The sequence below is a fragment of the Pezoporus flaviventris genome, unplaced genomic scaffold (genome assembly GCF_033815535.1).
Source record: "Pezoporus flaviventris isolate CSIRO_AGI_PZ_B2104156 unplaced genomic scaffold, CSIRO_AGI_Pfla_v1 ptg000072l, whole genome shotgun sequence".
Classification (NCBI taxonomy): Eukaryota; Metazoa; Chordata; class Aves; order Psittaciformes; family Psittacidae; genus Pezoporus; species Pezoporus flaviventris.
In genome coordinates, this window is record NW_026892620.1 from 5074690 (window position 1) to 5101248 (window position 26559).

Here is a 26559-nt window from a genome sequence, read left to right on the forward strand (position 1 = left end):
AGTTTTGATAACAGTGAGGTGAAGATAATGCTGCTTTAACATGCATTAGTCTGAAACTAAATGTCTACTTTTACTATTTGCATGATATTTCCTTACACATGGTAATAGCCTTTTTCTTTCCCAAGCTTCATTTTATAAAATCTCTCTTAAAAATCTTCCAGAATAAAGCAGGGAATCCAAACGATGATGGTCCCACTCTGATCTTATACCAGCTTTACTAAGTTGTATATTTATTCGCATCCTACTATACCTCTTAGCCCAAAGAAGAAGGCAGCTCCTCCCTGCTCAGAAACACAGCCCTTCTGCCTAGCTGTTTTGACCTCTCACTGTGTGGTTGTGTACCAAGAGGGGCACTTGTGAAATATTCCTGCTGATTAGTACATTAAGTTAATAACACGCTCTTCTTCTAACAATGAGCATCTCTACAATTGATTTTCTGTATTTCTTTGGGCCTTTTTATAAATATTCATACTTCTCAAGGAAACTTTTAAACAAATTCTGAGGACAAAATCTGTTGTGTAACTTGCAAAAACAGTAGGTTTGTTGTGCACAGAGAGGACTTGCTGGCAAACACACAGAGGCTACTGTTTGAATAGGTAATGTCATGGTCCATCTACTGCTCTTGGATGACCCAATTGTACTTATTCCCTTGCAGGAACACCACAAAGAACATCAGTGTTCTTTTTTATAGAGTACGAAGTATTCAAGAAGAAAATCAGTGTGAGAGCTAGACTATATTCCTTCCAGTTGCTGTTCAGATCTACTTGTGAAAGAAATAATAACCATCAAGGAAGACATTTTAACTATGTTAATACTGAAGTTTTGAAAGGCAGCACAAAGACTGTCTAACTCTCTACAGCCTTGCAGCTTTGTTGATAAACTAAGTGAGGAAAGCTTAGCTATTTCAAGATGATCCCTGCTACTCAACTGCAGCTGAGAAGGACAGATGTTTCACAAATAAGATTTACATGTCAAGGCTTGGTAGTAAAATAGATACATAACTGACACCAAAGTTTCATGTGGAAATAGTTTGAAGGTATATGTTCACGTGAAAATGTCAAGAGCACTGAAGAACTAACATCACATTATACAGAGATCATAATTTATCAATAAGACATTATTTGCAAGATGTTGAAAGCAATCAATGAATAGGGAACTACTTCTAGCAGACATAATATACATAAATGAATTAGGTGTACAAAGATTGTGATGCTGTTAATCTACTGAAAACTTCCCTTCTGAACCAGCTACATGACTGAAAAAAAAAATAATTTATTCAGAATTGAAGTGGAATTATAAAATATCATTTGCCTCCTTTTCTATAACGGTATTTTCCATTTCATGGATATGATCTGGATCGACAGGAAAAGCAAACTGGGCTTGAAACACTTGACAGTATCACCTTTCTAGCCCTTGCTCTGAAGCATTCAACCTTCTATGTGAGCGCACATCTTTCCTGAAATTCATTGTGAAATTTCTGGTTTTCTATTCTTTCTTTCCTTAAGGAATACAGTGCAAACAGTTAGGGGAATTGTACTGAGAATTTGTGGAGATTGTAGTCGGTGCTGTCGTGCTATAGTCCTTCTGCCTCACTGTCACCAATACTGTTGTATGTGTGCAGACAAGTATCTGCAGCCTCTGAAGAGCAAGAAAGAATGAGTTATGCTGTCATGCTGCCAGAGCTTTAGCAGAACTCTGAAGCTGATAGCTTTTAAAGCATATCAGCGCTGCAACCCGTCCTACCTTGGTGCCCCAAGTGCTTGCTGAATTCAGAGTCCCATCAAACAGTACATCTCTGCCCTAAAATACACCACGACAAACTCATTTCGATTCTGATGCAACATGTTGAAGATCAGTTCTCGCTCATACATGTTTTTTCTCCTTTACTCTCAGATTTTTCCATGTCTTTCTTTCCTTCTTAGATTTCTCCTAATGATATCTGGGCATCATTTGTGATTCTTATCAGAGGCCATTAATAATCTTCTAGTCATGTAGACAATTCTTCCTCTGACATCATTGCCCTGTGCAACCTTCCAATGTTCATGCAGTTGTAACTCATGAGATAAAACATTCTTCCTTCACACTGAACAACAGTAATTCATGAAATCCAACTACATTATGCAGGTTTAAAGATATCACCAGTGTCAGTCAGGAAGTGCAAAGAAATGAAATGCAAATGTGTTGGTTTATAGTGTTTTGACCTTTTTTCTCCTAGTCTCTGTGAATTGAAGGGAGCTAAGCATGTGAGAAAGAAGCAGAGGTAAATGCTGAATGAAAGAGCTGTGTTTCTTGAAATAGGTGGCTTCAGCTCTTCGGGTTATAAAGTAGGGCTGAGGACACTTAGAGGGCAGAGCTGAAAGCGTCAAATAACCTGGAAGGAAACTTGCTTGTGTTATCAAGTCACACCCTGTGCTTCCTCTGTAAAATAGGACATGCAGAACAATTTACATTCTTTGTTTAAAAACTCTTTGATTTTTTCAGTAACAAAGAAAATGCAGCTAGTATTTTAGATGGGTAGCAAATAAGTGACTGCAGTAATCCAGTCTGGATTTTGTACTTTAGATCACTAAACTCATACTTTTTAGGATGCCGTTTTTGTAAAAATCAGAGAAGTCATTTTTAGGTTTTGTTCTGTGTAAGACAATCTTGTTAATAGATATGTAATAAATAATTTTAAAGAAAGGAAAATCTGATATACTGAAAATACATGGGCAATTATTTCATTAGAGTATATCATCATGGAAAGCATGCCTGGAAGTATTACGCACAGTAGACTGGAGTTAGGAAAATACTAAATCAAATAAGTTATAGCAGTAAACATAAGGCAACAATGCTAACATGGACTGCTGATAGGATTAGGTGGATCTTGTGTTACATGTAAGACTTTGTGCAGTTTCTTTATAGATGAAATTAACCTTCAATGTTTGTTCTTATAAAATCAGGTTTTTATTTCTATCAAATAGTTTTTAAATCAAAGTCATCTTATAACCAAAGTATTACAGCAGAATATATATTTAAGTATGCCCTTATTTTATGAGGTCTCTTTTGTGAAGTTCCCACAGAGGTACTGGGAGATCTGGGTATGTGAGGACAGCAAAGTCAGGCTCTGTAATCAAAGGAGTAAAGATATTACCAGGACACCAGTTATGCTCTGTGTAAATTATATTAGATAACTAGTCTTAAACTGAATAAGTTATTTAACTTTTTGGTGATACAAACAGCAACTCCTATAACATAACCTTGTGGCTTTCTGACTTTTCAAATACACATTTAATTTAAGAACATAATTACTAAAAGCCCGATTCAGTGTTAACTAAAGAGCCATGAAAAGGTTTGCCCTGACTAGTGGGTTTTAGATCCAGTGCAAGGTTTCTAAAATGGCTTACTGAAGATAGTTCCATTATGTTATTCAAACCTAGCAAGCGCAGACAATGTCATTAAGAATATGTAAAAGCAAAAGCTATGTGAAGACCAAGATGCTGAGAACTAACACAGAGTAGGAGAACTAGAAGGTACAGGGACAGACAGCCCTTGGATTAGGAAACTGGGATCAAAGTAGGCAGACAAATGCACTTCTGAGATGGAGAAACTACTAAACTTGCTCTGAAAATATGGAAACCTTTGGGATTAGTGGACTAGCTGACCAGATCTGTACAGGGCACAACTTTGACATTTCACAACATAGACAATGTGTATTCATAGCAGTCACAATCTTCCACTTGGTACGATTAGTGCAGGTGACAGCCACCTACAGCAAATTCTGAAAGCACCTTTCCAGACTATGTGAGTGTCTGCAGATGATATCTAAAATGTGTTTCACACCTAGGGTACAACAGAGATGATGAGGAGATGGCTTTGTTATAGCCTATTATCTTGCAGAACCTTCTGGTGTCATTTAGTGCTTTATTCACCACACACCCCCCCCCACGTCCTTTACCATCATCTTTCTTGATCAGTAACATTGGCTCAGTGAGGAAGATAGAAATGACCATGCTAAATGACAGAGAATGTGTTGCTAAAGGTGGGGTAAACTCAGAAGGAATATCAAACTCCTCATCTTTCCAAGTAAATGAAGATGTGCACCCAGAGATCCCACAAAATTGGTGATGAAAGGACTGAGGTAGCAGTGACACGATGTGTTTTACCTTGTGGAACATGCCCTAAGTCATAGCCTGTCCTCAACTCTGGGATCCTGTGTGCCAGGCAAATCTGGGAAATGGAACCATACCAGCAAGGTCTGGTAGAGGAAATCTACTCCTAGGACAGGAGGGAGGCTATGATGCTGCTAAAATCTGAAATACAGGCACCAAAGGAAGGAAAATGGGACAGGGACTGGGAGAGCGAGTCTTCCCTTCAAAGCAGGAGACCTGCCAAATCAGTAAAGAGATGCTGTGCTACACTTCAGTATTTCTGGGTAGATTGCAGGGTGCTCTGAAGACTACTTCAGTATTCCCAAGGCAGACCAAGACTTCCTTATCAGACTGAAGCTACTGGCAGGTGGGCTCACATATGGGTGTTCTCCTGAGTCCAGGGATACTAAGGATATGAATAAAAACAGTGTGAGGGGGAACTTGCAGCACCTGGGCATTTTTTCCAGGAGCGTGTCAGATGTGTTTCTTTAAGTCTGACCAGAGAAGCTGCCAATAAGGTTCACCTGCCCAATTTCAAAACAGTTTACAAACTAGTTTATGAAACTGCATTTTCACTGCCCATGTCAGCAAGAAAGTGGTTCTTAAGCAAGGATTTCTAAATAATATAAAAGTTAAGACAGAAACAAGACCTGTGCTTAAACCCCTGGTATATCATCACATATTCTCTAAATACTGTAGCATAAAAAAAGTACCCAGAATCCTGATGCCTGGTTACAAAGTTTACATAAGATAAAGATTAAGAAGCAAGTAAGAATGGATTTCAAATATAGCTGCCATGACAATTTATAATGTCTCTGACATAGCAAAGACTAAAGAATCACGCTGCATAAAACAATCCTTTTCTTTGTCAAATAGTCATGACCAATGTCATCTTTCTGAAGTTTACTTAAAACATGTTGCCAATCACCTCTTTTTGCAGTATAGGTTTTAGTCAAAAGTTAGTTGGGTATTTCAACGCTTTATCAATGAATAAAATCCATTTCCAACATCCATTCTGGCAAACCATCCCAGCACCACCAAGCAACATGAATAGCTCTACAAATACAACTTCACAAAAGGAAACTACCGGTCTCTGGCAACCTCATATTTCTTTGAAAGAAAAACAAAACTGCATGATTACTGTATCACCTCTACAATTGCATTAGCATTCAGGAAAATAAACAAATAAACAAATTTTTAAGTTTCCAGAAATCCATGTCTTGCAGCCTGTTTATACAAGTAAAGGGCTGACATCTAACTTGAAGTGAAGGTAGTTTCATGTCTCAAGAATCAAAAAAAAAAATAAATATAGGGAAGAGGGAAAAAAGTACACGTGTAAGTTAAATGAGAAAAATGAGGGTTAGCTTTTGTATGAAAATTTAAGGTAGAGTAAAAAAGAAGCCATACCTACCTCAGCCTTACCATGAAGGGACAGTATTTTGATGTTAGACAGATGTAAGTCTGTACAGTGAGCATAAGACTCAGCTTTTATGTCCTGCTTAATTTCCAAATAGACCTAAAGGGATTTTGTGGAACTGGCATTTCCCTATGGAGTACTGTAGCTGATTGTCATGAAGCAGGCCATGCTAGCAATAGGATAAAAATGAGCAGGATAGGGACTGGGGCACAATGCTAATTCACTTGTATCAGAAAATTTTTTTGGAAATTTACATATTTGAGTGAACCTTTTTTTTGGGGAAGGTTTTCAGTTCTGAAATATAATTTCTGGTCAGAACACAATAAAACACGAGAACAGACAACAGCGTGGGCACCAACATGTGACTTGGCTGCAAGAGAAGCAGGTCCTATCAAAAGTCTGCCAGATTTCCTGCCAGCTTGGCTGGTGACCTGAAAGGGAACAAAGCCTGCAGTGTCTCCAGGCAGTCCTGCCATCTGGACTGCCTCCACATCATGAATCCTGAGGTCTTTAGGGACTGCAGTTCCAGGAAAGCTCTACCACAGAAGCGACTTGTAGGTCACCATCTCAAGAAGTTCCCTGTGCTCGAGGCCCCGACTCCCAGGACTGCTTGACTCCTGCTAGAGATGACAATGGACAAGTGGCCTGGGATAGTCAGGAGACAAGGGCTGAGCCAAGAACCTTAATCTTGGGTCTGCCACTTCCTATAGAAACTGAACAAATTAATTTATTCATAAATAATTTTATCCCTTCTGTGGAGTGCTTGTTCCTAAAAGGTGTAGTTTCTTTAGAACAATTTCCTGCAAAATAGAAATTCCAATGGATTCTTCTAATTAAAACAAATACAAGTGAAATATGACATTAGACATTGTATCCCTTCCAGTATTACTGTGAAAAAGATGATGGACCATGACAGACAGACAAGGAAATTCTATTTGTATGAATAATACCTAGGCTCCTCATGCAACGCAACAATTGGAAATTATCCCAAGACCAATATAAAAATACAATGTAGAAAACAGTTTGCCAGTCAAGAGCTTACTTTATATTAGAGTTCAATACAGCCTACCATTAGCACCGTTCTTCCCATTTAGGGTACAAGCATTACAAAGGGTATTTTCCTGGGAGCAGTGTCTGCAAGATGGCTACAAAATTGTCAGGTTTCCACATTAGTGTGGCTTGGGTTTCACCTCTTTTTTAGAATCTACTTATTGCTTTTTCTAAAGCATCCCAAACCCAGCCTTTCAGCGTTCATGTTTACTTAAACTAAAAGCTGCAGGAGTCACTTTGTGTTCTTACAAATTCATTCCAGACTGCTGATTTTCCCTACCCTTCCTCACTCCCTGAACAGGATTATCAGGGTGTTAAAGCCTGTGGCATTCTCTCACACAATATAAAAGTCTGTTCAAAATGCAAGCTGACATGCTTATTTTCTGATTTATATCATTTTCAGATGCAAGTGAAATCACACATTCAAATGAAAATCACTGCAAAATTTGAGATAGGGTTTAACTGAAACTTGGGACTACGTACATGCCCCTTTTACAAGCCACCTGCAGCCTTTTTTCCCCCACTGTATCCCATCAGATGTTTAAGCTTGCAGTCTGTTTACACATCCATTAGATTTTAATTTTTGCCTGGTAATGACTTCTCCACACCTGTGAGCCTCCAAAAGTATGCTCTAGGTTATAAAAAGATCCTAGTGCTTTCAGTGAAAGAATATTCATAGGAACAAACACAACATGGCAGAAGAATGAGAAAAATAAGCACTACAGAAGCTGGTTATTATTAAACATCATTAGTTATATCCATTTTAAATGGGGCCTTAAGTGATCAAAACCTGGATCTATCAGGGATTGAAAGCATTGAGAGAAGAGCAGTCTCTGCCCCGAAGTGCTGTGAAATCTAAGAGTCCAAAGACAGACAGTGGGCTAGATAACACAATGAAGTCAAACGAAAAAAGGACAAAGCATCAGCTAAACTAAAGTGAACATAATAAGCTTAAACCACAGAAGACCAGCTGCTTACAACTGCTACATGTCCAAATCCAATCAACTTTGGGCTTCTGCCTGCTTCTAAAATTTAACCTGCATTTTCCACGTTCTTCAGCTAGCAGACAATGCAGCACCAAGTGTTAACTACCACACAGCTATGAGGGTTTAGCACGTGGGATCCTGTGAGCTGAGTGGTCATTCCCCTTTGTTAGTTCATTTTCATTGCCAGGACCTACTGCCAACCTGCCAGAAGCCGGCTGTTTCATCCCTGCCACAGAGACAGCTTCCAAACAGCTGTCATGGCAAACAGTGTTTGAAACTCTGCTGCCAGCAAGTTAACCAGTCAAGTATTTTTAAAATGTGGGAGGGGTGATCTAAAACTATGCATAATGTAGACCGCCACACACTTGTGTTTGCTCTGGAATTATCATGCTTCTCAGATGCTTGAAGGAACATTAGGTCAGCAGCTACATCAAGTCATGTCATTTGCTTTGCTGATTTTAATTCTCATGCAGTGATAGATCTTCCTTGTCAGATGGCTTGCTAGCTATTTTCCATTTGTATTTTGTAAATTGCAAAGCAAATCTCAATCCACAATAATTCAACACAATGGCTAATGAGAAATGAGTTAATAATGATGAAATCTTTACAGAAGTTCCTTTGGGTTACCTACTTAAGCTGCTGTCAGTATTACAGTCATTATGCTCAAATTAGAGGACCATTAAGGCATATATTGAATATTTGGCTTCACAGCAGGTAAATTCTGTTCAACACATCTAGGATACTGAGAAACAGTCTCCTTTTGTACTCCTCTCCAAAATATTACCAGCAGGAGAAAACCCAATGGGATTACCTTATGAAAGTATTCCTAGCATGACCTGCTTCATATTTACTTTTAGAGTGCTCTTGCGACTGCTCCGTATTTCACAGCAGTGCCCAGTAATAATACAATCACTTAGTACACAGTGATCATACTGCTTTTACTGTGCACTCTTAAATCCCTAATTCCCTGGTGCAAAAGCCATGATAGCCTGTGCAGCGACAATCCTGACAGAAAAAAATTGTGAGTTGCTTCTTTACACTATTACCACCATCCCTATCCTGACACATCAGACAACTGGGTGCAGCAGGAAAGATTCTTCTGCCAAGTGCCCTCTACAAGGTGCTGTAAACTAGAGGTGCACTGAAAATTTTCCCCGAGACATGCTAAATAATCTCCCTAAACCCAGTTCCTAGGAGGCAGGTTACATGTATAGATGACTGCCCACAAGGGCACCTTGGGAACACTATAGCAGCACAGAAATAAACGCTGAAATCCTGAGTTTTTGGTGAAAAGTCCTCCAATTATCTCGGCCACCAGAAGATTATGATATAATGTAGCTGTAAGCTTCAATTCACCTCATTATATACTTCTAATTCCACTTAGTCTACATTTATACAAGTAAAGAGGTAGAGTGAATTTGTTCTACTGTTTTTATTCCTTAACAATGTAAATACCAAGACTTGTCTTCCTGTTCAGGTGGACCAAACAGAAAACATGATACTGGAGGGAAGAATCGAGTTCATACCTATAACTAGCCAATTTTGAATTTGATCGTAGAAATACCCAGATGCATATATATGCAATACCGAGGCCTCTCAGGGCTCATATATTTTATAAGATTCATCTACATGCTTTCTGCCTATGTATGTATGCAAGAAGATTGCTAGGTGGGTTTTACGTTCCTACATTATTAGCTGCCTCGGCACCTGCACTGGCATCACAGCTGTCCACACCTCCCCTCACACAACTCACAGTCTTCCAGCCCTCACACCTCAAGCTGATGCTCAACACTCCTGGTGCATCCTGCCTTCCCTGGGCATCCCTGGACCCCAACCCATCTCCCTTCCCTTGCCCAGTGCTGCACTGTCTCCCACAGCAGGAAAGTCACTCCTAAAGGTTCAAAAGGTTGTTTTGGAAATTAATTAGAAAAAAACCACAGTGCTTCAAAGTCCACAAATATCTTTTAACCATACTACATTTTCCTGCATCATAGATAGAAAATAGTAACACTGAAGGACAAAGAGTGGAAAAAAGTGGGGAAAATAAACGAGAAATACACTGAGTTGCTGGAGCAGGTCCAGAAAAGGGCAAGGAAGCTGGCCTGGAGAATGAATCTCATGAAGAATGACTGAGGGAACTGGGGCTGTTTAGTCTGGAGAAGAGAAGGCTCAGGGGGTCCTTACTGCTCTCTACAAGTATCTGAAAGGAGGTTGTAGTGAGGTAGCGGTCAGCCTCTTCTCCTAAGTAACAAGCAACAGGACAAGAGGTAACAGCCTCAAGCTGAGCCAGGGAAGATTTAGACTGGATATTAGGAAAAATTTCTTCACCAAGAGGCTGATCAGATATTAGAACAGGCTGCCCATGGAAGTGGTGGGATCACTCTTCCTTGGAAGTGTTCAAAAAAACATGTAGTTAAGGCCTTTAGTGACATTGTTTAGTGGTGGACTTGGCAGTCCTGAGGTAATGGTTGGACTTGATGATCTTGAATGTCTTTTCCAGCCTTGTTGATTCTATGTTTCAAATAATCAGTGCTTTGTTCTTCTCTCCCTTTGGGATACTCCCCAGATTAGCAAAATTTTCTCCTGACAAGATTGAATACGAAAGGGAAAGACATACTGATTTAACACCTCATAACTCAAATGTTGCAGAAGTATGTGGCAGGAAGGAAATACATCAACTAAGCAACCAAGGTGAGTGATTTCTTTTTAAATGCAATTTCAGCAGCAAGGTACAACTCTAATCACAATGAAGCTGTACGAGAATGGCAAGCTTCAATAGCTCCCCCTTCTCTAACAAATGCTCATGCATTTAAAAATACATTAAAAAGACAAGGAGTTACTGGAGAGGGTCCAACAGAGGGCCACAGGGATGATCAAGGGTCTGAAGCATCTCTCTTATGAGGAAAGACTGTGGGAGCTGAGCCTGTTTAGTCTAGAGAAGATTGAGAGGGGATCTCATTAATGCATATAAATATCTCAAAACCAGGTGCCAGGAGGCTGGTGCCACACTTTTCAGCGGTCCTCAGCGACAGGACCAAGGGCAGAGGGCATAAAATAAAGCACAAGAAGTTTCACCTGAGCATGAGGAAGAAATTGGGAGATTGTGGGGTCTCCCTCCCTGAAGATATTCAAAACCCTCCTGGGCACCTTCCTGCATAACCTACTCTAGGTGGTCCTGCCTTGGCAGGGGGTTGGACTAGATGACCTCCAAAGGTCTCTTCCAACCCTAACGATTCTGTGATTCTGGGTTTGTGGGCTTGTATGGGTTTGTGGTTGGTTTATTTTAGCTTGGGTGGGGTTCTGAGTGGGTCTTTTTTGTTTGGTTGGTTAGGGTTTTTTTTCCGGGTTTTTGATTTTGTGGTTTTTTGGGGGTTTGGGGTTTTTTTTAGATAATGTTGAAGCACTGGTATGAGCCTACTATGAACTTCCTAGCACTTTGAAAGAAATATTGTAGTAGAAGTGATCTTCTTACTGTGTTCTGGAGGAGTAGGTTTAAACAGAACACATATATTCCCATTGGAAACCACTTTCCTGGCTTGGCTTGAAAGCGCCTAGTGCCTGGATCTTGTTTAAAAAAAAAATACGATGGGCCAAAGTCAGAGAGTACTCAACAGAAAATTAAAACCAAAACAAACACAGCATGACCCCCAGACTGCCCCAGTGACAGTTCCACAGCATTCTACAATCACCCCGTGGCACATTTCTAACACTTTTTATCAACAAAAAAATACTAGGTCTGTACAACCATGCCAAAAGAAGAAGAGAAAGCAGTTTTGGCTTTGAAAGAGTTGCAAGTTCTAAACTGAGCTGCAGCACAAACACCACTGCTAACGTTATTATACCTGTATTAAAAATCTATTTAAAGAATCACAAATACATAAAATCCCACATCTTCTTTGAGAAGTGCCATTACAGAAAGTTAAAAAAATAGAACAGGTAAAATAGTTTTTATTTAGAATTTTAAATAAATAAATAAATATTTTTTTTTAAATCCTTTCCCTCATTAAAAATACTTTTGCAGAAACAATCTTACTCCAAAGCTTTTCCAATTACATTTAGCGAGTTTAAAGTTCTGGTTGCATACAAAAAAATCATCTAGATGCAACTTTATTAAACAACAACTGAGTGAATGTTGTAAGCCAAAGTAAGAAAACAAGCTCTTTAGCTTGCTATCTAAAACAAAGAAAAGGGAGGGAAGGGTTTGTGAAAGATGTGACAAATGGCTGTTTTCTATTTTTCTAGAAGTATTACTGAAACAAAAAGCAAGCACAAAACCTTAAAATATGCCAAACCACATCCATGTAAGATAAAAGTGCTACAAAATGCAAAGTTAAGACAAAATTCCAGCATAAGGCTGTCAAAATAATAGCTCCAAAGGGCCCATTTACATTTTCCTAGCAGCTAATGAATTGCCATAGAAAATGGCAGCAGGCAAGCTTATGGGAAACATCTTTAAATCTGTTTTTCTTCTTTTTAAAGTATGAGCCTAAGCTCTACACTTAAGAATGAAACATGCCCTGTTGGCTCCAAGTGAAGACAGCAAGAATCCTAGTGTATCTTTCAGAAAAATTCACGAAAGTGATATTCATTTGTCATATATAGAAAGAAAAAAACAAAGAGGAAAAGTACTGCTCAGCTAAAAAAAAAAAAATCAAATGGTAGAAAAATACACATAGGCAGCATTTCATAGTATCCAATACAGGTTCTTAAAAGAAAACTACATGCAACAGGAAAGAGCATTTATTATCATTTTCTATGTGCCAACAGTCACTTTGAGACAGCAAGCCTTACAGAACCTAACTTCACACAGTGCCTGGATTATAGCTGATGCACTCAAAAGCCCCTGTACAATGCAAGAACAAATCCTAATTAGCTCTAATAAAAGCCTCTTTAAAGGCACAGCTCTTCATAGCCCTCTTCTGACTTCTGGGCGAACAGAAGAGAACATGAACACTGGAAAGAAATTAACTACAAGACAAATTGTTTACTTTCTACCAAAATAGTATAAAACAGCTTTGTCTAAATTGGGAAAATAGAGATTGACCTTGCATAATTGTTAAATGAGGTATAAAGATTGACTGCTTCTTGAATGGCGACATGAGGTCTGGGCCTCAAGTTTACCTAATCCTGGACATTTTGATAAAATGATTGCAAAACAGTAATAGCAAAAGCAAGGTATCATTAAATCAATGAAGCATAGTTGATTAAATGTTTAGCTAGCCAGAAGAACATGAGGTACATGAATGTCAGTGACAAGGAAAAGCTAATGACCTGGGATATAAACTAGCCCAATTAGTAAAGAAACAGCCTAACACTTTGACAGGGTTGCTAAAAAGAAAGTTGGAGGGAGCAACTTAAAAATCCGCTTTCCTGAGAGTTTTCATTTTGATTTAACAGTACACTGTAATTTGCCCCTCCTCTCCCCCAAAATTAGCTTCTATTGTGCAATCATGAAAACTCTCATGGAAAACCTTTTCACAACTCCTCCAGATAAACAACCCAGCAAAAGAACCCAGCAAAAGAACACGAGCCTTACTGTCTGTGCCTCTTGTCCACAGTTACTATTGTCTGTTCCTTTCTTAATCCTAGGCAAAAGACAAGATTCATATGTGAAGGAATGATTAAATTATCAAGGCAAATAGAGAGACTATGTCAGAACTGCAGATCATAGAAGCACGTGCTTGCACTTGGGTCTGGGTAAGCAACTCTGCTACAACCTTACTATGCAATGGGATAAAACCTGAGTCTACGATAACCATTCCCAACAGGAATAAACTCAACTATATTGCCTACCAAAGGAATGACAAGAGTATTCTAGCCAGGTTGCTAACCTAAGCAATTAAGAGAGCAGGACTGTGGGAATGCTACAACACAGAATTATTCAGTCAAGCATAATACCAACAGCTTGACAAGCCGTGCCCCATTCAACCTCTGTTTCCTACCACCCAAGCTTACCTCACTGCCAAAGTATTTGTGCAGATAACTACATCCAAAGACTTGCAGAAACACGCAGGTGAGACAAAGGTCTAGAGTACCGAGACATAAAGATGACTTAATGGCATCTTAGTGTTGGTTCACTGCCAGTTTTGTAATTAAGCATGGTATCATTTTCATCATCTGGTGCCAATGTCTGGAATTCCAAGCCACAGTCAGCTTTTATTTTTCCCTTTGCTGTTTTTCACAACAAACTTAAAGTTTCTAGGGACTACAGCATCAATTCCTAATGGCACAGACATCTTTCTCTTCAGCTGTCAATAAAGATGTAATCAGCTGAGAATTTGTGCTTCACTGCTTCCATTCTGTTATTTAACAGTGATAAATAAGGATAAACATTGGACTCCACAGTCTGAGATCCTTATTAGTGTCATCCTGTTTTCCACTGAACAGGTCTGCTGCAAAGAATAAGAATCTGAAGAGACATGAGTACACCTGAGCTTCCAAACTGCTTCATGTCTCATCTTGAGCTACATTTCAGTGTGCAGGAATGTAAGCCATTTATGTATAATATATTACACACTTTTTCCTCTCCACCAACATTTTTATAGAAAACTAATTTGCTTCCAGGCTGGTATTTGTCTTACAACCAACAAGCATATATTTTTTGGAGGGAGGACTTCAATCTTTCAGCAAAAGACTTCTCTCAAGGCTAGCGTGAAAAAAAAAAATAAAAGTGGGCATTTTTGCACTCCTCTATATTTGAATGCATCCTTTAAGATCAGTCGTCCTGGACAGTATCTTAGGGATTGATGCTTTTAAGTAAGGTTCCATTTGTTTGAAAGCTCCCCTTTAAAATAATTTCAGGTTTGGGAGTGTATTTTCCATACCACTTGCTTTTTCAGAAAATGTCATCTAAAGTTTTAATTCTACTAATTGCAGTTCCTGTTCTGCCCGAGACTAAATTAGGCATCTTCGCTTCATTCATCAGTATTTGTTTCCAGAAGCCTGCTTCAGCAAGCATCTGAACTGCAGACTAACAGCTATGTACAGCATAAGCATATGCCTAACAGAGTGAGTTCCAACTATTTTAAATACTCCTTCAGTTCCTTAATTCCTTCACTCTGCTACAAACTTCCTGCATGACTTCAGATGTGTTATTTCACTGTACCTCAGTCACCTTTCACAAAATGAAATAATTACACAGGGATTTTATGCAGGGGAAACTTAGAGTGAAATGCTCAAAGGTGGGCAGAGTCACAGACATTATTTTAACAAGATTTCTAAGAAAGTTCTAACAAAGAACAACTTTAGTGGATAATTTTAATCAAAAATTTGCATTTTGAACAACCCATGGAAGACAAAGCATGCTCTAAGGAATAAGAAGAATCATTATCCCTACCCTTTCATAATTGACCTTGCTTCTTTTGGGGACACAAAGGTATGACACTGCCACTGTACTGAGCTACTTAACCCCTACCTAGCTCAAACTGGGGCCATCAGTCTAGGAAAAAGTAAAAGCAGGGCAAGCATTCTTTCTTCCCCTGTTACTCACTTCGCCTTCAGCTATTTTCATAGCATTTACTGAGCCTTATATGGTCTCTCTACTGAGTAGGACCTAATGGATTCCTCTTCAGAGTCTCCCTTTGATCCCATGTAATGCAAAGCTGGAAAGGATATACTCTCCCCTTCCCCTCCAAAGGTGATTCCAAATGCATTGTGCTAGCATACATCCTGCCTCAGACTGTTTTCAGATCTTCCACTTAACTGGCAACATTTATAGGCTCCTGTCCATAGTGATCGAAAGATAAAACTGAAGACACAAATATCCAGTGCTGGGCGCAAAATTCCCAAACCTCCTGAATAAAAGACAATCATGCCATAGTTAAAACTGTGGTAAATCATTAGAAACACACTACCATTAAGAAAGAAAACCTGGCATAATACTAAAGTATGTGAAATATGAACTCACACCTCTAAACGAGATAACAAGGTTTTATTAAGGGACAAAGTCAATAAAGCAAAAGCAACAGCGCTGGGCGCATGACCGTAGCCAGAGGCACGAGTGATTAGCATTTGTTACATGTTTATATACTTTCACTATTACATTAGTTACATACATATTCATAATTCCCGCATATAGGCAGAGGATATTGTAACTAGCTTCAAGAATTTATTATCATAAGTCTCCTCCTCTTGGTGCCTGCGCACTGCTCTGCAGTGATTGTGGGCAGGCATCTTGAGGATGAAGTAAACAGTCTTCCTCTTGTGAGTAGGGGTCTTCAAGATGAAGTAAGCAGTCTTCCTCACTGTGTACTTTTCACCGTTGGCACAGTTGGACCCCCCAGTAATCACACAACCAGCTATATCTGTAATTATTCTGATAACTAGCAGATTTTAAACAGCGTGACCTTCCTGCAAAATTTATTGCAGGATGGGCAGACAAGGAGTATCCCAAGCTAGCAGGCGCTTGGGAGGCTCTGTCTCTAAACTAACTGGTAAGTAGAAGGATGGTGTGAAATAACTCATTCATGTTTAGTGGGGCCACTAAATCCTGTTATCTCACCACAGACTTGCAACACAAACATTGCTCTTTAAAACTACTTTAGAAGACTAGAGTGAAACAATTAACTCATGTTTAGCGGGGCCACTACATTCCACAGACTTACAACATAAACATTGTTCTCTTTCTACAACCTAAGTTAAGCTAAAAAGTACTTTAACTCTATGTTTTCCAGGCACTAGCTTTCCTTATATCAAGCTTCACACACCCCCCCCCTTTTACCTTTACAAATTCTTTTGCTATGTGACTCCATTTTGATCAAGAGATCTGAAGCTTTTTAACTTGTCTTGTGTCTTTAGCGTGTTTTGTTTCTGTTATTGTAAACTCGTACAGTTATATCCACATAACCACACCTATGATTTCCGAAAGCCAATACATTTATGTTTATCACAAGTACAATAAAGAAGGAGCAGAAAGCATGCCTGCAGCATTAAACACTGGGAACAAAAGCATACCAACAAATGATAGCTTGTTTGTGAAGCAGATTCCAGACCTGCCTGAGCAAGTTTCAGAGGAGAGACATGAAGAGGATCCAAGGTCTGGAGCACCTCTCCTACAGAGACAGGCTGAGAGAGATGGGCTTGTTCAGCCTGGAGAAGTCTCCAGGGAGACCACAGAGCAGCTTCCAGTGCCTAAACGTAGCCTACAAGAAATCTTTAGGGAGACTTTTTACAAGGGCATGTAGTGACAGAACAAGGATGAATGGCTTTAAATGGAAAGAGACTAGATTTAGATTAGATATTAGGAAGAAATTCTTCGCTGTGAGAGTGATGAGGCACCTGAACAGGTTGCCGAGAGAAGCTGTGGCTGCCCCATCACTGGAAGTGTTTAAGGCCAGGCTGGATGGGGCCTTGAGCAATCTGATCTACTGGAAGGTGTCCCTGCCTGTGGCAAGGAGGTTAGAACTAGATGATCTTTCAGGTCCCTTCCAACTCTAATCTTTCTACGACCCTACGATTATTTGTGATTACTATCTCACACCGTTCTTTCAATGTTCTTCCTAACACTGCTTGCCACTGCATTTATAACAAACTTTCTGAAAGGTCATATTGTACCAAAAAACTCTCTTAGTATTAACGGAATTTTGCGTATATGTTGAATGTTTCATGTAGGTCTCTGATCTACCACAAGGAAGGAACCAATAAAGACGAATCTACCACATCTGTTTCTATTGATAATGCTGTTTCTACACTGTAGGTTTTAATTCAAGGAAAATGATGTCTGCTGCATCCAGAAGGATCTGGATCTAGGCATGTTTATACAGTTAACTTTTAATAGAAAAGCCTCTACACCACAAGTGAGTCTGAATTAATAATCATCTAAATTAGTAACAGCAGGACATAAAGGAATAAAATTAAGAAACAGCAAAAATATACAGGTTTTACAAACAAGACCCAGATAATGACAAAAGGAACAACTTGATAAAAAAAAATGGTTGGGGTTGAGATTTTCAATTTACAGTATACTGCAAGTTTAAAAAAAAACATGAAAAAACAACCCACCCTAAATGTCCTTTCCTCGTATATCCCTAATGTAGCATCCTATTTGAGTCGTTGATGAGTAGCTTTGTATCTGTCTGCCCTTACCAAGACACAGATCTCCATTACTAAAGCATTATCTGATAACAGCCCACCACACAGGGAAGTAAGATACATGATACATGTATCACCTTGTTCAATTTCTTTTGGATAACAGCTTTTATAATCATTTCAGATTACATCTTCAACCTATTTTTTGCCCCACTATTCCAGTTTGGCTGCCACTTCACAGTGGCTTTATGAATACCCACTTTTATTGTTAGAAATGGAGTCACTCCAATTCTCTGGCAAAACAAGAGTCACAATTGAAACAGCAATCATCTGAATCTGATCTGACTTAATAAACCATTCTGGATTTAGTTTTTTAAGAACTGAAGTGAAATCTTGCCTGACTTGCCAGTAGGTGGCTGGAAGCCTGGAGTACCAACATCTCTTAAGCTCAGGTACCTAGCCATGAGCAGGGAATTTGGACATCCCCACTATGTATCCTGTACCAGACCAGTGCCAGAGATCCTGAAGCTTTTAGTTATCTTGACTGTCCAGATGCCTTTCATCTCCGAGAGCCCCACACATGAGGAGGAACCTGTTCTGGCTGCACAACCTGAGACACTTGAGGATCCATTATTCAAGTGAAGTTTCACACATGCTTGTGCCCCTCTTGGTATAGAGTTAAATGCTGCAAGAGACCACACCTGCCAAGTAGACTGTCACTGGAAGTGGAATATCCTGGTTTGCCTCATTTGCCCTTGCTTTTCACAATCCCTGTTCCCTATCCCAGTAATGTAGTGTCACATTGGACCATTTCAGGTGCTTACTGAGCTTTTACTGAAGTGATTCAACACACTGTCCTCATACCACAGAAAATTGTTGTGGTTTTTGTCCTAGGGTTAAGGGGTTAGGACCAGCTAGCTAACCACCAGTTTGTTGAGTTGAACTGACTCAGTAAGCAGCCTTCTACATCCAGTCAAGCAAATGTCAAGACCAAACAGGGAAACCATCTGGTCTGCAAAAACAGAAAGCCTCTGTCCTTTCGCAGGCTTCTTCTGCCTGATCAGATGAACTACAGAATCTTCCCTCTGTCTTCTGAAAAACTTCTCCCTTCTTCTAGAAGAAGTTCTTCTTCTTCTTCCAGAGAAGAACTTCACTCTGGCTTTTGTTTAGCTAGCTATTAAAGGTTACCATTTGTGTTTAATTTTCCCACAGAACTATTCTCCTGCAGGACCCACATACTTTCTGATATACACATTCTGATTTCTGAGTAGAGAGTCTCTGCTCAGGGCTCCCTGCAGGCTCCTTGGCTCAGAAATGAGTCTCAGAGCAGAGCCTCTCAAAGGGATGCTCTTATCCCAAGCAGTGGCTATGGGAAAAAGATTGCAACCATGTGGAATCTCAGTAGGGTATATGTTTTCAAAATAAATAAAAACTTTGTACATAAGCATTTCCAAATTGGATCTAGGGTGACAAAAACGCATATATATTTTACATGGCTTGTCTAGAACATAATTTATTTAAAAAAAAAACGATTTTTTTTCATAGACTGACAATACCAGCTTTTAACCAACTGAGTTTGGAAATCTTTCATTTCAAGCTTTTATATGTTAATGCTAATTCATAACTATTTTTATGTCAGCTCTATGCTTTATTTTAAAAGCTTCTTTTGCCTCCTTTATTGGATTTACATAGCAAGGTGCTTGCAGAGGGCAGGCTGCTAGCATCATGGTCTGTTTTGCCCATGATGGTAACTGGTAAGTTATCTCCCTGTCCTTATCTGGAACCACAAGAATTTTTGTTTCATTTTCTCCCTTTTCTGTCAAAAAAGGCAAGTGAAAGAGCAGCTGGGTGGGCAGCTGGCAGACAGACAAGGTTAATTCACCACACCTTCACTGTGTTCTTGCCCAGAAATCTATTTTTAAGAAGTTGAAGGAGATACTAGAAAAACGTAATATGAACACCTACAGCATCAGGAAATAATTCCTTCCTCCCCCTTCCCAGCAGAACTTTACCAATTTCAAGAATCTTTAGATGAAAAAATGGTAGCTTTATAATGGAAAACAGGTATTTCACAGTTTTAGTAGTTGAAGTAACAGCAGCAGTACTACTACTACACCTACTAACAACAATACACTTCTAACAGGAAAGAAGTGTTGAATGAAAGTTATTAACCAGGACCAATAAGACACTAAGAATAGTCTGTAACTATCAAAACTGACCTAGATACTCTCTTACAAAATAAACTATAATTTTCTTTTGCAGAATCCACAAGGTGGCCACAGTTGCTTGGAAAACCTAGTTTCTAACACATAAATTTAAAAAATTTAATGCATATGGAACCTCACATAAATTATACACCTAGTGCAATACTCTTTATTCATTTTGAAATGGGCCCCCACAACAATATCAAATTTAGACTACTGAATGTTTCCTTAAGTGTAGTCTTAGATCAGGCCAGATTTAGATACAGAGATTCAAAAGCCATAACTCACTCTGGTCTCTTAAGCGTAATTGGGTCCAGCTTCTGCCATCCACTGACTGAGAACCACCAAGTCTTTCTGGGGGAGACTGTGTGGACATAATCACAGGATCAGAGCTTTACTCATGCTTATTTAGGCTCTTGTACCTAAGTCATTATTTTCTGCTAATGATGGACTTACATTTGTGTTAATATTGTGGGTTTTAGTAGTACACACTCATAAATTCAGAAAACATTCACATCTTTTTTACTCTGCGCAGCTTGGATCACTCCAAACACACAAATATAGCATAACTACAGAAAGTAAAGGAAAGGTGCATATGAACCAAGTATAATGTAACTTCAAAACTGAGAATAAAAACACTATCCTGGGCCTTGAGAAACAGATTTTGTGGCGACACGGCACCCCAGAGAGAATTGAATCAGACAATGGGACTCATTTCCGGAATAACCTTATAGATATTTGGGCCAAAGAGCATGGCATTGAGTGGGTATATCACATCCCCTACCATGCACCAGCCCCTGGGAAAATCGAACGGTACAATGGGCTGTTAAAAACTACACTGAGAGCGATGGGTGGGGGAACTTGGGATACACATTTACCAAAGGCCACCTGGTTGGTCAACACCAGAGGATCTGCCAACAGGGCTGGCCCAGCCCAGTCAGAACTTTTACATATTGTAGAGGGGGACAAAGTTCCCGTGGTGCATATGAAGAATTTGCTGGGGAAGACAGTCTGGGTTATTCCTGCTTCAGGTAAAGGCAAACCCACTCGTGGGATTGCTTTTGCTCAGGGACCTGGATATACTTGGTGGGTAATGCGGGAAGATGGGGAAGTCCGATGTATACCTCAAGGGGATTTGATTTTAGGGGAAAACAGCCAGTGAACTCAATTGTATGCTGTTGCCTGCTGTGTAATGCTTTTATAGCCCATCAACTAGATGTCTCCAGGTCACCAGCGACTGGCCCTGACTTCCCTCCAGCCATCATCCCAACAGAGAATGAACTTGGAACATCATGGACCGAATGGACTCGGCAGCATTATAGGGATTGGTCCATGCACTAAGAAAATGATTTTTTCCTCTTGGTCTGTATGTATATGGATGTATATATGTGGGAGAGCGATGGTGTATTGAAAATGTGGGATCTGAGCACGACGTGAATGGTATGGAATAAGGGGTGGATAATGTCCTGGGTTCAGCAGTAGCAGTCATGTTTTTTCCTTTGTGTTAACTGGTGCAGTGCTGTGTTTTGACTTCTAGTTTGAGAACAGCGTTGGTGAAGCCGATGTTGTCGGTTGTTGCTAAGTGATGTTTACCCTGACCAAGGACTCTGTGAGGCTCATGCTCTGCCAGGGAGGAGGGGAAGCTGTGAGGAAGCAGAGACGGGGCGCCTGACCCGGGCTAGCCGGGGAGGTATTCCATACCACAGCACGTCATGCCCGGGGTGGGGGGTAACTGGGAGTTACCCGGAAGGACAGGAGCTTCCGGGTGGAACTCGTTTTCTTGGCCGGTGGTATCGTATTCTCTTCCCTTGTTATTTTCCCTTATCATTGTTTTAGCTGATAGTAGCGGTGGTGATTTGTTGCTGGACTGTTCTTGTCTCAACCCGTAGGAGTTGCATTCTCTCGATCCTCCTCCCCGTTCCTCCGGGAGCGGGGAAGGGGAGAGCCCCGGTGCAGGGGGGGGGGAGACGGACACGGACCTTGATTGTTGTCAGCTCGGCACCACTCACTGGGAGTGAGTGAACAAGTTACCTGACTGGGTTTAAACCACGACAGATACCTATTTTGAGAAAGACACTGTGAATTGCTGAGATGAGTAGCTCGAGAGAGGACGCCTTCAACACCGGAGCCGGGGGGGGGGGGGGGGGAGATCCGCGTCCAGGAGCCTCAACTCAGAGCAACAAGAGCCACCGAGGGAGCCTCGAGTCCTCGGCAGGGCCTGCCCAGGAGCCGGCAGCTCAGCTGACGCCAGCGAGCAGCTGACTCACACGGATGGAGCCTGAAGCGGCGGCCACCAGCCCTGACTGGTTAAAAACCTGCTCCAGGGAGCGCGAGCCACCAGAGCGGGTCACAGCAGTTTGTGCGGGCAGGGGAGCGGGATGGTGAGCACTCGTCGTATGATCAGGGCCCGGTCCGGGAGCTCTGCGCTGGCTGCCCCGGCGGTGGCCAGCGTAGGCACCCAGGCAGAGCCGATGAGAGGGGAGGCTGCAGTGCAGAGCTCAGGGTGTAGAGGGTGCCTGCACTGGTCTGGTGAGGGAATGGTGCACAATGGGCAGGGCTGCATTCGGTGCGCCCTGGCGGAGGTCCTCCTGCAGCAGGTGGCTGAGCTGCGGGATGCTGTTAATAGGCTGCGAGATGTCAGGGAAGCTGAGAGGAAGCAGGAATGCTTGCTCCTGGCCCAAACTGTGCAGGGGCCTCGAGCTTCACCTCTACCTCGTGAAGGAAAGGAGGAGGCTGTTAACCTGGGAAGCTCGGAATTAGTGACAAGAAAAAAAAAAAAAAAAAACCAAAAAAAAAAAGAAGGAAAAGGACAACCAAAAGCAAGGGGCTTCCCCCTAAATCCCCTGTCCCTACGCAGAACCGCTTTGCTGTCCTGCAGGGGGCTAATGAGGAAGCGCACTCGAGCCAGAAACAGCTGGCTGATGCACTGCTAAAGAAGATCTCTACTGGTGCTGCTAGGAAAAAGCAGTGGGTCATAGTAGGGGACTCTACAATGAAAGGCACAGAAGCACTCGTCTGCCGGCCAGACCCCATCTCAAGGGAGGTGTGTTGCCTACCGGGGGCACGGATCAGGGATGTGGCAGAGAGGCTGCCTGCTCTAGTAAGTCCCATGGACTGTTACCCACTCCTGGTGATACATGTGGGCCCTAGGGATATAGATAGTAGTAGCCTGGGGAACATAAAGAAGGACTACAGAGCCCTGGGAGAGGTGGTTAGGGGCTCTGGAGCTCAGGTAGTCTTTTTGTCAATTCTCCAGGATACAGGGGAGGACCTAAAAAAAGCTAGGAGGATTAGCCAGGTTAATAACTGGTTAAAAGGGCGGTGTCATAGTCAGGGGTTTGGGTGTCTTGAACATGGGAGCCAAGCTTGTAGGCCAGGTCTAATGGGGGCTGGTGGAGCTGGTCTGATGATAAAGAAAGGAAAGAGCAGTTTTGGTAGGAGGCTTGCCAGACTGGTCAAGGAGGCTTTAAACTAGATGTGTTGGGGGAGGGGGGCATCATTCCATTCCAACACACCCAGTCAGTTGCCAGAACCTATAATAAATGCTTGGAGCAATGTAGAGATATCCCAGCCACTCCAGCCAATGAGCCGGCTTCATTTGGAGCTCGGCTCAGATGCCTCTATACAAATGCCCGTAGCATGGGGAACAAACAAGAGGAATTAGAGATGTGTGCATGTCTACGGGGGTATGATATAATAGGCATCACAGAAACATGGTGGGATGGCTCCTATGACTGGAGTGTTGGAATGGAAGGTTACAGGCTCTTTAGGAAAGACAGGCCTGGCAGGCGGGGAGGGGGAGTTGCCCCTTATGTTAGGGATAGGCTGGAGAGTATGGAACTCTGTCTGGGGACAGGTGAGCAGTCCACAGAGAGTTTGTGGGTCAGGGTTAAAGGAATATAGTTATGGGAGACATTACTGTGGGGATCTGTTACAGACCGCCTGATCAAGGAGAACCTGTGGATGAAGCACTCCATAGACAGATAGGAGAAGCCTCACGCTCGCAGGCCCTTGTTCTCATGGGGGACTTCAACCACCCTGACAACTGTTGGAAGGACAGTACGGCCCGGCACAAGCAATCCAGGAGGTTCCTCAAGTGTGTAGAAGACAATTTCCTTCTGCAAGTCATAGAGGAGCCGACAAGGAGAGGTGCCATGCTTGACCTTGTGCTCACCAACAGGGAAGGGCTGGTTGGAAATGTGACGCTCCAGGGCAGCCTTGGATGCAGCGATCACGAGATGCTCGAATTTGAGATCCTCAGGACAATGAGAAAAGTGTGCAGCAAGCTCACTGCCCTGGACTTCAAAAGAGCAGACTTTGGCCTCTTCAGGAACCTGCTTCGGAAGGTTCCATGGGATATAGCCCTAGAGGGCAGAGGGGCCCAAGGCTGTTGGTTCATATTCAAGAATCACCTGCTTCAAGCTCAGGAGTGTTGCATCCCAACCAGAAGGAAGTGCAGCAGGAGGGCCAGGAGACTCCTTGGATGGATGAGGAGCTCCTGAGGAAAATTCAATTGAAAAAAGAGGCTTATATTAAGTGGAAGCAAGGACAGGTGGCATGGGAAGAGTACAGGGATGTTGTCCAGGAAGCTAGGGACCAGGTTAGGAAAGCTAAGGCTCAATTAGAATTAAACTTAGCTAGAGGTATTAAAGATAACAGGAAGGGATTCTACAGGTACATAGCAACTAAAAAACAGACTAGGGAGAATGTAGGCCCCCTCAGGAGGCTCTCAGGAGAACTGGCTACGCAGGATTTGGAGAAGGCTGAGGTTCTGAATGACTTCTTTGCCTCAGTCTTCACTGGCAAAGGCTCTGACAAAACCACCCAAGTCTTGGAAGGCAGATGCAAGGACTGTGGGAATGAAGACCTTGCGCTCACTGTAGGAGAGGAACTGGTTCGTGACCATCTTAAAAATCTGAACATGCACAAATCCATGGGACCTGATGAGATCCATCCGCAGGTCCTGAAGGAGGTGGCAAATGAAGTTGCAAAGCCGCTGGCCATCATATTTGAGAAATCATGGCAGACAGGTGAAGTTCCCGATGACTGGAAAAAGGGAAATATAACCCCCATTTTCAAGAAGGGGAAAATGGATGACCTGGGGAATTACAGAGCAGTCAGTCTCACCTCTGTGCCTGGCAAAATCTTGGAGCAGATTCTCCTGGAAGGCATGCTAAGGCACATGAAAATCAACAAGGTGCTTGGTGAAAGCCAGCATGGCTTCACTAAAGGGAAATCCTGCCTTATCAATCTGGTAGCTTTCTATGATGGGGCTACAGAACTGATGGACAGCAATAGAGCAGTTGATGTCATCTACCTGGACTTGTGCAAAGCATTCGACACTGTCCCACATGACATCCTTGCCTCTAAATTGGAGAGACATCAATTTGATGGATGGACCACTCGGTGGATAAAGAACTGGCTGGATGGCCACACACAAAGAGTTGTGGTCAATGGCTCAATGTCCAGCTGGAGACCAGTAACGAGTGGTGTCCCTCAGGGATCGGTGTTGGGACTGGTCTTGTTCAACATCTTTGCTGCTGACATGGACAGTGGGATTGAGTGCGCCCTCAGCAAGTTTGCCAATGACACTAAGCTGTGTGGTTCGGTTGATAGGCTGGAGGGAAGGAATGCCATCCAGAGGGACCTTGACACACTTGGGAGGTGGGCTGATGCCAACCTCATGAAGTTTAACCATGCCAAGTGCAAGGTCCTACACCTGGGTCAGAGCAATCCCAGGCACAGCTACAGGTTGGGCAGAGAAGAGATTCAGAGCAGCCCTGCGGAGGAGGACTTGGGGGTGTTGGTTGATGAGAAAATGAACATGGGCCAGCAGTGTGCACTTGCAGCCCAGAAGGCCAACCATATCCTGGGTTGCATCAGAAGGAGTGTGACCAGCAGGTCGAAGGAGGTGATCCTGCCCCTCTACTCTGCTCTTGCAAGACCTCAGCTGGAGTATTGTGTGCAGTTCTGGTGTCCTCAACATAAAAAGGACATGGAACTGTTGGAACAAGTCCAGAGAACAGCCACGAGGATGATCAGGGGACTGGAGCACCTCCCATATGAAGACAGGCTGAGGAAGTTGGGGCTGTTCAGCCTAGAGAAGAGAAGGCTGTGTGGAGACCTCATAGCAGCCTTCCAGTATCTGAAGGGGGCCTATAGGGATGCTGGGGAGGGACTCTTCATTAGAGACTGTAGTGACAGGACCAGGGGTAAAGGGTTAAAACTTAAACAGGGGAAGTTTAGGTTGGATATAAGAAGGAAATTATTTCCTGTGAGGGTGGTGAGGCACTGGAATAGTTTGCCCAGGGAGGTTGTGAATGCTCCATCCCTGGCCGTGTTCAGGGCCAGGCTGGACGAGGCCTTGGGTGATATGATTTAGTGTAAGGTGTCCCTGCCCATGGCAGGGGGATTGGAACTAGATGATCTTAAGGTCCTTTCCAACCCTAACGGTTCTATGATTCTACGATTCTATGAATATGCACATACCAGTAAAAAAGACAATATTGTTTACTGTTTGTCCTACAATAAAAAACAAGCAGTCCCCTTAAGTATCACATAGGAAGTTAAACTGTGTTTTTTCCATGTCACGTTATTAAATTTTGGAAACTTCTGTCACAGGATTTTGTACATGCTAAAAGTAAATGAGATTAAAGAAATATTTCTAAGAGGGATTAAAAAAAAATACGTCAATGATTAGCTTTTAGGTATCCAGATACTATAACCTGTATGGAGCCCTAGAAAAG

The 26559-nt window shown here is 41.9% G+C and overlaps 1 protein-coding gene across 2 annotated transcripts in view; it reads right to left on the bottom strand.

The window, feature by feature from the left end:
- MYO16 (myosin XVI) overlaps positions 1-26559 on the bottom strand; it is a 381803-nt gene that overhangs the window by 309720 nt on the left and 45524 nt on the right. For both annotated transcript variants that reach the window (XM_061472784.1, XM_061472779.1), the window contains exon 2: positions 20102-20177. The gene's annotated coding sequence lies outside the window, so the exon portion shown is untranslated. The remainder of the gene's footprint in view (positions 1-20101; positions 20178-26559) is intronic.